The following is a 15,122-nucleotide window of genomic DNA, read 5'->3' on the forward strand; positions in this document are numbered from 1 at the left end:
GAAGGAGGGAGGGAGGGGTGGAGGAGGGCAGGGAGGGAGGGAGGGAGAGATAGGGGGACAGAGCGAGAGGGCAGGGCAGGGCGCCGGGGGTGATTTATAAAATGTGATTTGGGGAAGCGGAGAAGGGGGGAGTGAGGGCGAGTGCGGGCGTCAGGCAGGACGGCCATCCCTTTTCATATGCGTGTTCATGCAATGCAAATCGATTTCCAAATCAACTTTGCCAGCGGAAAACCCAATTGGTTCATGTTTATTTGCATCGCGATTTATTTTATGGCACGCCTTAATGTGCATACGCCACAGAAATCAGTGGCCATTTAACTCAAAAATAAATAAATAAATAAATAATCAAATGCGCACACATACACATGAACTGTCTTTCAGTAAAGAAATCTGTAAAAATCTTACACACCAGCCACATCAAAACAAGACATGTCTTTACTCCAAAACACCCGCAAGGCAGCATGTCAATAAACACCATGGTCATCTTTAGGTTCGATCCCAGATCAATATTTACAAACCAAATCAGATACACCTTATTTTTGCTGCAGTGACTGGACAGCAGGGCAAGCTCTGTGACGTTGCTCCATGTGTGTGTGTGTGTGTGTGTGTGTGTGTGTGTCGGCACTGTGTGTGTGGAGTGTCATTAGCCTGCTCCGTGTCCCCCACGCAGGAGCCAGAGGGCAGGCGCGGCTGGCCCCGCTCCCCTCCGCAGCTCTTTTATTGTCTATTGTGTGCGGGGCCAGTCCTGCTCCTGCTCCTGCTCCCTGCTCCCTGCTCCCTGCTCCCTGCCAGACTTTTGACCCTTTCTATTAGGCTGTCCGCTTCCAGCTGCCACACCATCTCACAGCAGCCATTAGAATATGGAGCAGATGCTTTATTTGGGGGGGGGGGGGTCCAGAGTGGTGTGTAGAGTAGAGGCTGTGTGTGTTAGGTGGGGGGGGGGGGGGCATGTTCTGTGAATGAATGCTAATGGGATGCTGCTGAGATACCAAATCATTTTTCCAAACTCGTGGAGATAGGTTTTTATAAAAGACTGACACACACACACACACACACACACACTCACATATACAAATATACACAGCTCCCTCAAGCATGACCAAAAATAAAAGCTGTCATGGCCGTTCAGCAAAAAGTAATCTTTTTTTATATCAATGTTTAAGAGAAACTAGTTTTTCACTAGAATATTACCTCAACTTGATGGGGCTGCCTGTGTGCCGGTCAGTGTGTGTGTGTGTGTGTGTGTCTGTGTATCTGTGTGTCTATGTGTGGGGGGTGTCTTTGTGCGAGTGAGCGTCTGCACTAAACAAATCACCATGCCCCTTGACACTAGCAGAGACCCTATGTGTGTGTGTGTGTGTGTGTGTGTGTATGAGTGTGTGTGTGTGTATGTGCGCAAGTGTGTGTGTGTGAGATCAATCTCACGTGGATCAGTCATGGTGCCAGAGAGGCAGTGGCAGTGACTCTGACTCCCATTCCTCTCTCTCTCTCTCTCCCGCTCTCACTCCCTCTCTCTCTCTCTCTCTCTCTCTCTCTCTCTCTCTCTCTCTCTCTGCCCTCTCTCTCTCTCACCATCTTTCCTCTCACTCCTCTTCCCTATGGCTGTGCAGCCGGGTCAGGACTGAGTGAGTGTGGACCGCGGCGCGCTGTAGGATAACCCACGGAGGCAGGGCAGGAGGTGTGAAGCCGCAGGAGGAGAGGACATCAGGTAGTACTTTTATTTAGTGTGGAGCACCATGCTTGCTCTCGCTCTCTCTCTCTCGCTTTCTCACTGTGTCACCTGAGCTGCTGGGTTCTCTCTCTGTCTCTCTGTCTCTCTCTCTCTCACTCTCACACACACACACGCACGCACGCGCGCACACGCGCCACTCTCACACGCACATGTCAGTCACATCAACTACACACTGTACGCACACATACAGACACACATGCCCATGAACACACCCATTTATATTCAGTCACACACACACACACAAACACACACACACATGTGCTTACTGTTACACTTACACACACATACAGTATGCACCTATTACTTGCATTCACTTTGAGGCCAGGGTTACATTGTTAAATTCTATTGTGTGGTTTGACAGACATGTGATGTGTTCAGTGCTTTCTGGTGGCACGTTTCAGACTTCTAAAGTTGTGGTACTGCTGGTTTTGCCGACAGTTTGAAGAGCTGCACTTAGGAACTGGTGTTTCTGCTTTAATGGACTTCCAGGGAGTCTTTTGGCATTAGCTGTTGCTTTGATTTTTTTGGAGCATGTGTTCTGAATATCCCAAAAGTTAAAAATGTCCTGAGCTCTGAAGTTTGAAGTAATCAGTAAGAACTTGTATTGGGACTTTACAGGCTTTTACTGCTTTCGTTGGCCATGTCTTATCTGTAATATCAAATCATTGCATGTGTCTCTACAACGAGAAGAAAACCTGTGTTGGGCATTCTTTGAATTCATTTTCAAATCTTCATGCACTTTTCAGTTTTTTTGGATTTCTACAATTTTATGGGTATTGGAAATAGTGAAAGTTCTACGAAAGACCTAACTATATGACTTTTTATCTCATCATTAAAAGTTTCTATTATGCCTGGTGCAGCAACATTAAGATAATATAGTTTGATATCATTTGTGATTGTCCATTTTTGAAGGTTGGCTCTAGGTGTCACATGAGCAGGTAATGTTCTTGGCCTGAGCTGTTAATTGCTCCTTGTCAGGCAGCGCACTGATTCTATCAGATGACTTTTTGTGCTTGATAAAAGTCCCCCACTAAGACATCCACTGAGATGTGTCTGCTGTGAACAGAGGAAGCTAGGGATAATTGTCAGTGGAGAAGTCACTGTGACCTGCTGATCATGCTGTGGCTTGCCTGCTGCCGGATGCTTGTGCATTGTAATCTCAATTTGGCCACATTACCACCCCTCTCAGAAGGAGGAGCTGAGGTAACCAGTCAGAACTTGTTTTTCAAACTTAATTCACGTGTACACAGCCCCCGGGCCCTGGAGGTTAATGGCTAACGAATTAACCCCTGCGGCATTATCTTACAAATAGCCCGCGGCATATGATAACCTATAATCAATATCAGCAATTATGTGTCAGGCTGCGCCCTGTGTCTCTGACCTGGCTCCCATGTAGGGACTCTCTCCGGAAACAGGATCTCTTCCGTGCCATGCAAAGTGGTCCTAATGATGTCATTACCCGGACTCTGTAAAGAACACAGACACCTGGGACCACCTCTGTCTACTTCCTAGCTTTTTGCTCTCTTTTGCACTCTCTCTCTCTCTCTCTCTTTCTCTCTCTCCCTGTCCCCCCTCTCTCTTTCTCTCTCACTCTCCTTCTTTTTCTGCTTTCTTTCTCTCTGTTCATTCTGCTACATCTTTCATGGGGTCCTTCTCCTGTCTTTCTGGTCATAGTCACTTGGTGTATCCACCTTATTGTTTCTTCACCTGCTCTGGTTCTGATGATTGTGTACTCAGTGGGCAAGATCACAGGTGATTAGTTAGGTGATCAGAGGTTGTTAAGGAGCCCTGCTGTCATTTACTCTGTTTAATATTCAGAAATGCAGAAACAGAAATAAAACTGTAACTTTTCTGTAACTTCTTTTTATTTAACTTGGTTTTAGACACCCCATTGATTAATTACAGCATTTTATATCAAATGGTTATTTGTTGTAATTTAGCAGGTTACTATACTTTATAATACAACAGAATATGGTCAGTACATCAATGACCACAAATTTAATTGGTCATAGATATACCTTTTTTTTTACCTACCTTTTACTGATTTGTATGATATAGCTATTGTTTATTTACTTTTTATTTGAGTTATTTTGCATTCGGATTCCTCTCTTGGTGTTCCTCTGCAAGGTTAGCAAACCATTACAACACATACAATGTCATAAGGATAGATCATATTTGATTTCAACAAACCAAAACGCTAGGGTATTGGACAACTATTTTAATCTATGAACATAGAGGAGTTTTAAAGGAACTTCTGTTGCACTTGAGAATTCATATATTTTTATATTAGTAAACTTTAAAAAGACCACATATGGGAGAGCACCACATATTTGCCCAGCTCTGTTGGAACATGAATACCACAAATGCAGAGTTTTTTTCAGCTGTATTTCTCATTCTACAAAATATTTGGTTGATTTGTAGGCCCATTTGGTCATAGCTTATGAATACCTAATACGTTTTAAGTCCATGATTTGATTTTTTTTACCACAGTTTTATTTAAAATGTGAAGCTGTAGTCTTGTTTTGTAAGTCGCTTTGGACAGAAGTGGCTGCTTAATACCTTAACTATAACTATATTGTAAAGATGTAAACATTTGTTTACTGTAGTTCATGTTCACATTGAGGTTCATGTGCATTACCAGATTCATGACAGAGCATACAGATTTACAAAACTGTTGCATTGTACTGAAAATATTTCATAACAGGACAGGACATGTTTGTTTAAATATATTTGGATACACGTTAAAGTCTTTTCTTCTGCTAACTGGTAAGTTACTTTTTCGCATGTAAGCTATTTATTTTACATAATTATATGAAATAAATTATCGTTGCAAACATATAAACACAGTTTGTAAACGAAATACTTTACTATCTTTTTTGCACAAAAAAAAAGGTCATGAATCCTTGGAGATGACTACGATGCTCTCGTGTCCTAGGTATAAGCTAATATCGTGGCTGTGATTTTTCTCCAAAATTATGTACCGCCTGTAAAGTTCCCAGTGAACGCTATAAATAAAAACATATATGTTTTGTTCGTCTGAAAAACTTTAATCGTGAACTATTTTAAATAATTTGGTTTTAATGTTTTGTGCACCTTCATGGCACTACCTGCTCACTTGTTTCTTAAAGAAAACGCCACGTAAGGCGAAAACTACAATTTCAAAGGACGATTTCTTCGGTTTGCAGTACTTTTAGTAGACGTGTTTTCAGGTGGAAATCGTAGTCTGTTTGTTGCAATTAGTCTGAGATTATACTGCACAAATACTGACTGAAATTTGACTTGAATGTACCGAATAAACATCAGAGAAGTTTTCGAAAGATCTATCCATAATAGTTGGATAGTTCAATGTCGACATCCTGGCTGCAGTTACGTGTTTATGTTTTGCATGATGGAATCGTCAAATATTTCTCATTAAGAAAGTTTTATCAGGTGGTTATAACGCCCCTTCCTTGATATTGAACCTTTTAATGTAAAGAATTAGCTGCCTCAGTTTAACCATACCAGGCAATGCTTGCTGGTCGGCCTTGTATTGAACTCTTTCATGGTCGTGTGCAGCTAAGACCTTGAACTTGAGGATGTTTGGAGAAGGGTTAAAGCATCAGCTGCTCACAAGTATAGTGGGATGAAAGCCATATGCCATCGTGTCATTCACATCAACCGATGCGATGTGACAAATGGTCAACAGAGAGGCACCGCTTCGTTCTAACATCACGCAATAACCTATTTTCCAGAGGTTAATTCGATATTTTTGGCTACTTTCTTTTTGTGTTTGGTTTGTTTTAAACATGGTTCTTTGGTTATATATAGTGACAGATATTCGGCTGTTTAATCGCAGTGACAGACATACGCACCATAACAATAAATATATAGGTTATTTCTGCTAAATCTCTAAGCTATGATAAGATGTTCCCTCCACAACATGACAATTGTCCAGACCTGCATATTTATTGTCACCTTGAGTAAATAGCACAGTAATACTATTACCTATATAAATAGCAACACGTATTTATTTCTTTTAAGCGACACTGTCCTCCTTGCCCTTGTGACGAGGAGCCATGTTCGTCTAAAAGGACGCCTCGATGTGCTTTTTACAAGCAGATTCTGTTACACAAATGCTAATTGATCATTGATCAAGCATTCTATGTTTATGACACAGATAGTTTTACATGCTGCATGAAGAATCTCCACTGTCTGCTGTACCGCATCTATTTTTACCCCAAATGAAATCAGCCGAGCAATGGAACAGGCCGTCGTTTACAATGATGCTGGGTTCATCCTCTGCGTGTGTTGAAATATCATTTTAATCATTGTGGCTCTTTTTAACGCCTTGATTTTGTGAATGTGTAGCCATATCCATTTTTTATAAAATAAACTGTTTGTAATTTGCCACTTGAACAAAGTAAAATGTGAGTGTGATAAAATATGCTTTGATTTTTAAAAGTAACTAATGTTGCGCTATTTTCTTTCTGGCTAAGAGATTTTCATGGAAAACAAACATGGTAAATAATGGAATGTTTGTTTCTGATAAGTTATGTGTTTCTATAACAATGATAGTAGGCTACATTTATAACTACTATATAATGCTAAATAAATAACTAAAATAATATCGTCTTCTTGTACTTATACTCACAGTGACCTCTATAATGTAGTCTATGTTTTAATGAGGTATATTTCTCCTGTTTTTGTCTTCCTATTGTCTTAATTTGTTCAATTGTAGATAGCATTTCCAATTAAATCATGTCTGAAAATGATTCATTTTTAAATATATATTATGGCAAAAGGCTGGATTTAAAACTCTGTGGGCTAGTATGTAGTACTGTATTGTTTTATTTGTTCCACAACAGCATGCTGTAAGAAACATTTATTTTCTGTTTAAAATGCCCATGAGCTATTCTATCAATTCTCAGACTCTCTGCCAAAATTCCACAACACTGGGACAGCGGGTAATTAATCCAGTCAATTAAGCAGTCATGAAGGCTAATTGCCCCTAATTGGTCGAGAGGGGTTATGGCTAATTATTACAACCTAATTGATACCCTTTACAAAAGAGGTTGTTGTGTATTCAGAACAGTTGGGTCGTTACAAGCTGCTCTCAGTGGTAAACACCATTCACATTCAAATTAGACTGACTAACTTTGGCACGGGAACAAGGCGACCGCCTCCGAGCCTGCCATTAGCCTGATTCGCTTTTGTTAGTCACTGATGGATAAACCAGGCGCGTGGTAAGAACATATTTGGTTAATTCTGTAGATGGCACCGTGCCCGACTGAGGGGGGAAAAAGAGCTCAGCTTCACAACACAGCCCAGTGCCTCCTCAACAGTGAAGGGCAATCCAGCTATTTTGTTTGTGCAGTAGCAGCCTGCCATAAGTAACAAATATTTATTTTGTTATTTCCTGAATTCATTTAGGTTTATTATTATAACCGAATATGTTCATAGGGTGTCCTAAGCATTTTCTGCTGCTTTACATTTATGAAACAAATAAACATGGATTCAACCCGAATATAAACCATAAGATGATAACGCCATAAATTTAAATGTATTTACCAATATAGCTGCAAAATAGCGTCTTGCACCTGTCTTCCTTAGCGCTCGAGATTGGCACCCCCTCGTGCAGTCAGTGTTTGGCTTGGCGTTGCGTGGGGTGGGGGAGTTGGGGGCGATTGGTGTGGGGGGGTTGGCCTCTGGGGGGGCTACAGCTCCACTGGCCATGATTAGCCATGCGTGTCATATTTTTGACCCCCCTACGCCTTTCCCGCAGCATTCGTCTTTGTTGTACAATACACCGCAAATATGACCTAAAAAAGCCCTTTCATTGTCTGCTCTTCCTATCTGATCAGATTCCTGTTCGAGATCAGAAATCCAACCCCGTTTTTAAAACTGCATATTTAGTCAGATGTAAAGGAATATGCTCGATTTTATTCTTATTAACCTGAGGAAGTGTCAAGGAAATGTTGAGCACCTGAATGAAAACAGAACTTGTGATACTGCTTCTAATGTAATATTAATGGGTTCAGAGTCTGTTTGATATCAAAAAGAATGTCTCTCCAAAAGTGCCCCCATGGGGACTCGATTGCTCTAAAGCACACAGAGTATTAATGAAAACATTTTTATTATTTTAAAATATCTCTAAAAAATACCCCTATTAATATTTTATATTCACAATATTTTGAAATAGCACCTGCAGAATAGGAAAGCTTAAATATAAAAATACCTTATAAATACCTGCATTTTATTGTTATTTTTCTCTATACAATGCAAATATTTGTGTTAATTTCATCCCTGGCACATTTCTAAGAAGAGAGCATCTTGGGAACACAAGAATTTGTCAATGGAATTGTAATCATATTTAAACGGACGATTATGTCAATTTAAAATATTGATTTTGGGATTGTACAGGTGTAAGCAGAATGGACTCCCAATACATCCCCTCTGTTCCTGTCCTGGGCACTGAATAGAGGAGGGGGGTAATGAGGGAGAATGCAGTACCTCCTGCAGAATAATCTAGAATGCTTTAAAAATAAAAGCCCAAGTGAACACTCTCCTGGGGGGCCACAAGGTCAAGTCCATGACCCCTGACCTCTCAGGGTGTCTGTCTGGCGTGAAGGTGTGTGTGTGGGGAGGGGGCTTTAGCTGCTGGTCTGGAGGAGGCCGGGGCATTTGGCCGGCTGGCCAGGGGGGATGAGTGCGCTTGTCTGGCTCTTTAGCTCTCCCATCCTATCTTGTCCCATCCGGGACCCTTCTCCTCTCTGCTTGGTTTTAGCGTCCAACGCATCTATTATTTAGCAGACTTATTAAAAGTTATTTCAGAGCTGTCAGGTCTTGCCAGATGACCCGCGAAAGAGGGTCTCCTGAGTGTCCAACCCTTGATGATGGAGAGGAGTGCTCAGAAAAAAATATATATAAATAAATGTAGAATAAAATAAATAAAAACTGTGGACACCCTGGACCTGCTAAAATGTGCCGGTTGAAAACAAATAGAAAACAGAGAGTAAATAATTCAGGGGAAGCGTGTGCTATAGGGAAAAGAAGAAGTGCTTAATATTTCACAAGCACAATGCCACACACAGATGCATGTTTAATTGAGACCCAAACACTGACACCGTACTTTACAAGTCCACCAATAACAGAAATGAGCCTAAAAATAATAATGATCAGAGGTACAATTAAGAAGAATAACAATCTAAATCAAGGCTACACAGAATTATTTTTGTCCACTAACAATTCAAATGTAATCGTTTCAGTTGTATATATTCTGTTCTTTTTTTGTGCTGTAGAAAGTGAGAATGTTTTAAGTGCAAATTTGTTTCAATAAACCTTTGAAGTAAATGGCAGCAATTGTTTTTTGTAAATTATTAAAAAAAAATGCGATTGAAAAGTAAAAATGTTATGGACATCATTATGCTCAGATTTCCATTACTCTTGAATAGGGGGTTAAAGAAAGGAAAGTAAAATATGGAGGTGATTACTTGAAAATGACCCCCACAGACACTAATGCCCTGGCCTATGCAGTGACACACCTCTCACCCGGTCTGTGTGTGCGCTCTGGACGTTGAATATTCATCTGTTATTCAGAAGGCTCCCCCCCACCCCCTCCGGCCCCCTCCGGCCCCCTAGCTCCCAGCTGTGTCTGCAACCCTGTTTGTTAGGGTGAGTTGGGCAGGCGTGAGGAACAGGGGGTGGGCTGGGCTGGGCTGGGGGGTCATTGGGGCAGAGGGAGAAAGGTCAGTGGTGTCTGTGTGTGTGTGTGTGTGTGTGTGTGTGTGTGTGTGTGTGTGTGTGTGTGTGTGTTTGTGTGTGTTTGCGGGGGTGAGGGGGACGTGCGGGCCAGTCGGCCGGCTGCCGGAGCTTTGAACCTAACAGATGGTGAAGGTTAGGTGATGTCCCCTTGCTTGGCCTTTTCTGCGTAATTGAGGACAATTTGAGTACCCACAAGAGAGAGAGAGAGAGTGAAAAAAGAGAGAGAGAGGGGAGTGAGAGACGGCCTGTCCGGCTAGCCGGCCTTGGCTGGGATGGGCCGGGGGGATGGGAGGTGAGGTTAATATGAAAATGATTTTGCATTACCGCCGGCTTTGTGTGGCTGGCCATTCACTGCTCTCTCTTCCTTCGCCTGCCCCTCTCTCGCCCCTCTCCCCGGCCCTAATCCTGGCCTCAGGCAGTGGGGATGAAGACTGTCACCCTGGGTTTCGGGCACAACGCCACACACATGAATACATCTCCTACCCACAATCCTCTCTGCTGCCCATTAACCAACAGCTCTGCCAGGACCGATTACACAGTGGCACTCAGGGTGTCGGGGCAGGCAGGTTTGGGGCATTTGGGACATTTTGGGAGAGATCTGACAAGACCCCCCCCTCACCCCCCCTCCCTCACACACACACACACACACACACACACACACACACCACACCAACTGTCTTTGTAAGAACAAAAGAGGTGATAAAAATTCTATGTGATTTTGCCAGTAAGCCCACACCTCAGCCCATAACTGTGAGCTTCTAAACGGCATCTTAATACCCCAGTCTTACGTTAAATCATGCACATATTTCCCATCTAACAGCACCCTGGGAATCCTAACACAGTGTGAGATAAACTCCACCAACTTTGAAAAAGTAACTTCCCATTTTCTTGCCTTTTCTATATCACCTCAGAAAAGGAAACATATTAGTATGATAAAAAGATGAATTTCAAATATCCTTGCTACAACTGTGGCTTCTGTTGTTGGAGTAGTTGTTGTTGTTGTTGTTGTTGTTGTTGTTTTTATTGTTGTTGTGTTCCTTTTGTTTTCCGTGATGACATGCTCAGGTTACGCTCACCTGTGCCAGAGCTTAACATTTCCCCCCCCCCTCTGCGCTATTCTTAGAGGTCCAGAGATAGATGTGCCTCTGTGAGCCTATGGTGTGTGGTAGAAGTCAATGGGCCAAAATAACATGATGTTGCAACAGAAACGCCCTGTCAAGGGTAACTCTGGGACCAATTCCGCCTCGAAAGTTGCCTCTTTGGCCGTGATGAAGTCGTTTACAACTATTGATCTGATAGTCAAAGCGCGCGTTAACCCTAGAAGCCTTGGAGGGAGATTCTGGGTAAGTGGGGCTGCCCCAGGGACACCCTTATCAGCAGAAGTGATCGTAGGCGAACACAATGGGCCCAGATGCACCATACTGGAACACAGGCCGTTTTATATCACAGACTTTTTTACAACTATGACCATGCATCAGTGCCACAGCCACTGACTGTGTGTCTCAATTATACAGGCAGTGGCAGTCAGGCTGTTGTCGCGGTGCCTAACTGGGTTGCTGAACTGTGGTGATACGGTGGTGATATGGTGTTATACAGTATGTAACTCTTAAGTCACAGAGAAATTACACAGGTTAGTTTATGATCTTCTTTAAGTTGTGTGTGCTTTACTATTTTAATCATTTTGAAGTACAAACATCAAACAAATATTCTGGCCAGGGATTTCCCAAAGTCTTCTTAGTGCTACATCATGCGTAAGTTATACCTGAAACTGTACCTTAACGTTTCGAGGTGTACTAGAAAGTATACCTTCTGTAAGACATATTTTCGTGAGGTTGGTCTGGACCACCCTCACCTATACCTGAACACAGGTTAACGTTTTAGAGCCTAAACATGTTGTGTTAGTGTTTGGACTGATGCACTGACTGCGATGTGACCAGGATATGTGTTGCATTATATTTTGTGCTTCATTACATTTAAAACATTGGCATAAATTAATTAGCCATTCATTTATAATCATTTGCAAATTCAAATCTATGAGTACAGACACAGATCTATGAGCCGGCCTTATTTGGGAACTTTGTTTTGACTTGTATTTCTTGTTGATGTTCTTTCTAATAATGATCACCTGCACTCCAATCTCAGTCATCATCATACTCATACTCACGCATGCTCAGACCTACTTCAATGACAATAATCAATGCCACAGACATGAATTCAGCCTCTTAAGGTATACGTAAGAAAATGTATCTTAGGTGAAGAGATGGTCTGGGAAACACTGAGAAAAGTAAACAACTTTAGTAAGGTGTACCTTTTAAGTTTTTGTAAAACACTAAGAGACACCGTAATCGGGAAACCCAGCCCAGTTCAAGATATTTGACTTGAGTAGGAGTTGGTTTAGATGTTCTCTTGCAATTTATTCCTTAGTGCTTAGTCCCCTGAACAATGTGTATATAGAGCCATGCGTCTGTGTGTGTGTGTGTGTGTGTGTGAGAGAGAGAAAGAAAGAGAGAGAGAGTCTGTGTGTGTGTGTGTGTGTGTGTGTGTGAGAGAGAGAAAGAAAAAGAGAGAGAGTCTCTGTGTGTGTGTGTGTGTGTGTGTGTGTGTGTGTGTGTGTGTGTGTGTGTGTGTGTGTGTGTGTGTGTGTGTGTGTGTGTGTGTGTGTGAGAGAGAGAGAGAAAGAAAAAGAGAGAGAGTCTGTGTGTGTGTGTGTGTGTGTGTGTGTGTGTGTGTGTGTGTGTGTGTGTGAGAGAGAGAGAGAAAGAAAAAGAGAGAGAGTCTCTGTGTGTGTGTGTGTGTGAGAGAGAGAGAGAAAGAAAAAGAGAGAGAGTCTGTGTGTGTGTGTGTGTGTGTGTGTGTGTGTGTGTGTGTGTGTGTGTGTGTGTGAGAGAGAGAGAAAGAAAAAGAGAGAGAGTCTCTGTGTGTGTGTGTGTGTGTGTGTGTGTGCTCTTTTGTGGAGTTCTGCTCCCTCTGCCCTGTGTGTGGGTGAGTAGGTCTTCCCTGAGTCAGGGTCTGTCTGTGGGCTGGCTGTGTGTGTGTGTGTGTGTGTGTGTGTGTGTGTGTGTGTGTGTGTGTGTGTGTGTGTGTGTGTGTGTGTGTGTGTGTCTGTGTGAGAGAGAGAGAAAGAAAAAGAGAGAGAGTCTGTGTGTGTGTGCTCTTTTGTGGAGTTCTGCTCCCTCTGCCCTGTGTGTGGGTGAGTAGGTCTTCCCTGAGTCAGGGTCTGTCTGTGGGCTGGCTGTGTGTGTGTGTGTGTGTGTGTGTGTGTGTGTGTGTGTGTGTGTGTGTGTGTGTGTGTGTGTGTGTGTGTGTGTGTGTGTGTGTCTGTGTGTGTGTTCGTGTGTGTGTGTTCGTGTGTGTGTGTGTGTGTGTGTGTGTGTGTGTGTTTGTGTGTGTGTGTTTGTGTGTGTGTGTGTGTGTTTGTGTGTGTGTGTGTGTGTGTGTGTGTTCGTGTGTGTATGTGTGTGTGTGTGTGTGTGTGTGTGTGTGTGTGTGTGTGTGTGTGTGTGTGTGTGTGTGTGTGCGCATGGAACATCCCTGCATGTCTCTGTGGAGCTTTGCTCTGCTCTCCTCCCCTGTGGGCTGCAGGAGTGGAGCGCTCTTTAAAATGGCTCCTGTGCCGCTGACCCCACTTGTGAACGCAGTCAGGCAGAGGGTCACTCTGGACACAGCCAGACACTCCCCCTCCTTTAAACTATCAGCACTTCTCTACCAGAGGACCATCTCTCTCTCTCTCTCTCTCTTTCCCTCTCTCTCTTTCTCTCTCTCTATCTCCCTCTATCCCTGCTTCAGCCTCTCAATGTGACTCTTTGGCCACATCAGTGCATTGTAAACTACTATGATTCAAGGGATCACATGGCAATTTATAGTGTTTTATTGTCTCTGCTCTCTCACCAGTCTGTTTTCAATTGAATAATAGCCAGAGGTGAGCAGGTTAAATTAGCTTGGACAGAGGGGAATTTGACCAGACTGTCCCAGTTTTCTCTCTCTCTCTCTCTCTCTCTCTCTCTTTTTTTCTTTCTCTTTCCCTCGCTGTGTCTGTGTGTATTATCAGTTTGTGCAGAGTGAGTGATCGTAGGGGTCATTTTGAAGAGGAAACAAAAGAATTCAGGTCGGCTCCCTGATAAAGTGAAGAAAAGCATCCAGGCCTACAGTACAAATGAACAGACCCAAACACATGCACACGGGCATGCATGTGGACACAGACAGACACAACAGCACACATATTCACACAGACACATCCTCACGTCCAAACACCACCGTTTTTTTTTCTTCTGTTCACCGTGCACACCTGTACATAAAGGAACATTCTGGCACAACCCAGTTGCACACCAAACGTGAAATATGTTTTTGCTCAGCTCTGTGAGGTAATACCTCGTAAAAAAAATAGTTGGCTTTTATTTGAGCCTGAACCTCACATCTGTATTTGAGAATCGTCAACACCAAAAAAAAGGCAAAAAAAAAAAAAAAAAACACCAGCGGTTATCAGAAAGGCGTTGCGCGGTAAAAACGGTGGTCTTGATTTACTGATGCTCCTGGTAGTGAGACGGCGGGTCGGCCTCAGAGCTGTCTGCAGCTGAAGATGTTATCCTGCATGTGGTTTCTATTGGAGGCAGAGGTTGGCGATCTGCAGTGGGCCAGAGGTGTGGCCGCTCTCTCTCCATAATCATCCTCTTATTATTTCTCTCTTTTCTTTTCCAAATGGAAAAAAAGGCATTCATCATGCTGTTGACCTCCGAGATCACGGGCAGTGAAGTACGCCTTTGAAAAGTAAAACTGAAACTCGCTTTTAAATAAGATAAATAGTAAACAAATCCAGGCCAACCCTTTGAAAGGGCTTGCCAAGAGATTTACCTCGCCCTGTGGCAAGTGATATTTCTTGAACTGGGTTTAAATTTCAAGTGTCTTGGGTTTATATAAACCTGGAACAAAAGAAAATGGGTCTCAGAACAGCAAATATTATCTGCTGCCGGGGCAAGATGTCAAGATTGCATTTTTGTTGTCTCAAATGCTGGAGTGGGGATGGTGCTTGGCAAATCCCAGAGTAAAAGGCTTTTTATTCCTGTTTATTTCAGTGCAGCTCGCTCCGCTCACTCCTCCTCCACCAGGGCTGTGTGCATTGTCTAATGCCAGATGAGCATTGTTTATTTTTATTTCAATTTATATAACCCATATAGTGGTGTTTTTTTTTTTTTTTGCTTTAGTATTCTTGATGTGAATTAGTTATTCAGAACATATAAACATTCAGGGTTGAAGAACCGCATATTACTGTGTATTTCATATAATGTGTTTATTCAGGGAAGCTGCACCCAGTGCTTAATTGTTAAGTGTTTTTGCCTAATAACATGGTAAATATATCTTCAATAATTTCGTTTTTTGATATAGCCACAGAATATTACAAAATAAATATGTTGAAATGTGCTTTACTGTTTTATATGATAATATTTGTACAGTATATATTCGTATAAAAGATGTCAGGGATGTCAAGAGGGCTGCACTCTTTCAGTTACTAGTTGTAGCTTACTTTGTGTTTTTGTTGTTGTGGTTTTTTCCAACTGTAAATGAATGAGCCAGATATTACAAGATAAAAGGGCTCACTGCAGTGCTCTGGATGCTACCTGGGAATACTGTGTGCTTTTTCTGAGGCAAATTATGA

General features: G+C 42.5%; 1 protein-coding gene across 1 annotated transcript in view; it reads left to right on the top strand.

The window, feature by feature from the left end:
* The window catches only part of zfhx3b (zinc finger homeobox 3b), a 340,892-nt gene that overhangs the window by 63,023 nt on the left and 262,747 nt on the right, over window positions 1–15,122 (top strand). Inside the window, exon 2 of the mRNA XM_031569518.2 lies at window positions 1,611–1,708. The gene's annotated coding sequence lies outside the window, so the exon portion shown is untranslated. The remainder of the gene's footprint in view (window positions 1–1,610; window positions 1,709–15,122) is intronic.

This window comes from Clupea harengus, chromosome 6 (assembly GCF_900700415.2).
Source record: "Clupea harengus chromosome 6, Ch_v2.0.2, whole genome shotgun sequence".
Lineage (NCBI taxonomy): Eukaryota > Metazoa > Chordata > Actinopteri > Clupeiformes > Clupeidae > Clupea > Clupea harengus.